We start from the raw sequence: 3,032 nt of genomic DNA, 5'->3' as shown, positions 1-3,032 counted from the left end.
AGGTTCACTGCCTGTTCCTGGGTCTTTCTTTAAGTATCTGACTATCCTCTTGTGTTATCTTATCCTCTTATAAGGGAACATTTTCTTGGACTTTTCATAATTTACTAGCAGTGGTTTGTTGGATTTTGCCATTCCAGTAAGGCTATCAATCTCAGAGCCATACCTGAGATCATTAAAGGTTCGTATAAGCAGCAAACACACACTAAACAGGAAAGAATTAAGAGAGGAGATGCATAGTCTCCAAATAACTTAAAAAAGAAAAAGAGAATGAGAGAATCAGGGAGAATCTAACTCTGTCCTCTCAATCAAGCTGCCATCTGAATTCCCATCACCAATCCCTGCCCTCAGCAGTGGCGCTTTGCGGCTTCCTTGGGGTTTATCCTCCAGTAGTTAGATCTCTAAAAAGGTGATTAAAATAGTTTGATTATGTAATATCTGAGTCAGATCAGTCTCTCTGCCTTGGATTTCTCTTACGTGGGAAGAAAAGATCTTTTCTTTTGATAACACTTTTTTCTATTTTCTCTCTCATCCAATTCCACCCACTCCTTTTTTCTCTAGATTTTTTTTTTTTTAACTTCCAATTGGTTCAGGTAGTAAAAGGTGTAGTGTAAATGCACTACCATCTCAAAAGCTTTTATTCTTCTAGTTGCATGTTCTGAAGCAGAAACAGCACAGGTTGTACTTGTGTGAAGTTTGGAAAAAAGTGTGACACATCACAAAGGATATGATATATGTGCTATTATTCTAGGGCTCTGTAGCTCTTGTGTTGCGGTTGCTATTATTTTTTAATCCCAAATAGCTCAGGTATCGATATGAAATATTTTGGGTCTGTATAGTCCTCTGAAACAGGGTGAAGTTTCCCAAGGAGTTGTTCTGTCCTTACTGGACTCTCACAGTGACAACATAAAAGAAAGAAAATGCAGGAGCACTTCCTGAAAGTGTTGTGTATGCTACAGACTTGTACTTTTATAGCCTCAAACTGGCAGTATGAGTTTTGTGCATTCTGTCTAGAAGAGAGTGTACATCTTCATATTTGATCTCCATCATATTCCAGAGTCAGCTTCATTCAGTGCCAGAAGCCCCAAAACTTTAGACTCTTTGAAGGGAGATTGGGAAGATTTCTGTGAGCAAAAGCCCTGCAAATGCAAATGTCTGAACTCTACTTCTGGCATGGCAATTTTTCAGCATCAGAAAAAAAAAAAAAAAAAAAAAAGTCTAGGTCTTCTGCTATCTCCAATTCTGGAAACATATTTATTGGAAAAATCAATTATAACTGTGTCTTTGGCTCCCCAAAGATGTTAGCTGATTACCTGTCCTCACATGAATATCTTTACTGGTAAACTATACATTCTCTATTTTCCAAAGATTTGGTGATGGTATAAACAAGGTTATGTCTAACATCTTCTAGAATGGAAAGCCTTCACACTGCTGAGCTCCATTTTATTTCCAGGAATAAGAAAAGTCGGTCTGCCATAATTAGCCTGCAATTTTTGCAGATTTTAGCATCAAAATGATCCACCTTTTCTCTAGGTTTGCTCCTAAGTCCTATTTAAAGTTGAACCTGGTGTGCAAGCTCAACTCAGACAGTGTAGCCAAGGATTATCCAGTAGGACAGGGGGTACAAAGAGAAGAGATACAAAGAAATTATTTATTTGGATGCTGTAAATACCAGCCAGTGCCTTGGATAAAATATGTGTACTCCTTCATTTAAATTATCCATTTAATATTGATTTTTAGTGTCTACTGACAATTGTCTTCATGTATTTCTTCTTTTATTTAGTCAGTCGTAATATATTAAATGTCAAGTCCACACTGAAGACACAAGGATAGGATTATTTGCTTTCTTTCTTTCTTTCTTTCTTTCTTTTTTTGATTTCCTCTTTCTGTTTATTTCTTTATTTATTTTGCTTTACAATACTGTATTGGTTTTGCCATACATTGACTTGAATCCACCGTGGGTGTACATGTGTTCCCCATCCTGAACCACCCTCCCACCTTCCTCCCCATCCCATCCCTATGGGTTATCCCACTGCACCAGCCCTGAGCACCCTGTATCATGCATTAAACCTGGACTGGTGATTAATTTCACAAATGATAATTTACATGTTTCAATGGCATTCTCCCATATCATCCCACCCTCGCCCTCTCCCACACAGTCCAAAAGACTGTTCTATGCATCTCTGTCTCTTCTGCTGTCTCACATACAGGGTTATTGTTACCATCTTTCTAAATTCCATACATATGCATTAATATACTGTATTGGTATTTTTCTTTCTGGCTTACTTCACTCTGTATAATAGGCTCAAGTTTCATCCACCTCATTAGAACTGATTCAAATGTATTCTTTTTAGTGGCTGAGTAATATTCCATTGTGTATATGTACCACAGCTTTCTTATCCATTTGTCTGCTGGTGGACATGTCCTAGCTATTATAAATAGTGCTGTGATGAACATTGGGGTACATGTATATCTTTCTTTCCTTTTTTCAATGAAGGTTTAAAAAATTTTTTATTTAGAAAGGCTGAAATGATTGTATGCTAATTTGAACAGGTAATCTGTACAAAGATTTTTCAGTTTTGATATCTTCCACATTGGATTCCATTATGTGTGCTTTGTTCTTTCTTCAGATCTAGGGAGGAAAAAAAAATCTGCCTTTCAACCAGTCATTTATTCCCCTCTTTGCCTTGTTTAGAAATTCTCATGATCCCTTAGACAGTTCCCTCTGGAACAAGCTTTCCTCTTCTCCCCCAGCCAGCCCCAGTGGGTCTATTGTATCATTTAAACATGAGTGGGGTATTAAAGTCTCCTACTATTTGTAAATTTCCCCTTTCATACTTGTTAGCATTTATCTTACATATTGTGGTGCTCCTATGTTGGGTGCATATATATTTATGATTGTTATATCTTCTTCTTGGATTGATCCTTTGATCATTATGCAGTGTCTATCTTTGTCTCTTTTCACAGCCTTTGTTTTATTTTTTTTAAAGTCTATTTTATCTGATATGAGTATTGCTACTCCTGCTTTCTTTTGC

General features: G+C 36.9%; 1 pseudogene; it reads right to left on the bottom strand.

The window, feature by feature from the left end:
* Window positions 1–2,708: 2,708 nt before the first annotated feature.
* LOC114110908 (small nucleolar RNA SNORD22) lies at window positions 2,709–2,766 on the bottom strand (annotated as a pseudogene).
* Between the last annotated feature and the right edge of the window lie 266 nt (window positions 2,767–3,032).

This window comes from Ovis aries, chromosome 25 (assembly GCF_016772045.2).
Source record: "Ovis aries strain OAR_USU_Benz2616 breed Rambouillet chromosome 25, ARS-UI_Ramb_v3.0, whole genome shotgun sequence".
NCBI classification, from domain to species: Eukaryota; Metazoa; Chordata; class Mammalia; order Artiodactyla; family Bovidae; genus Ovis; species Ovis aries.
Note: the sequence above shows the minus strand (reverse complement) of the source record. Positions and strands in the feature narration are given on the sequence as shown.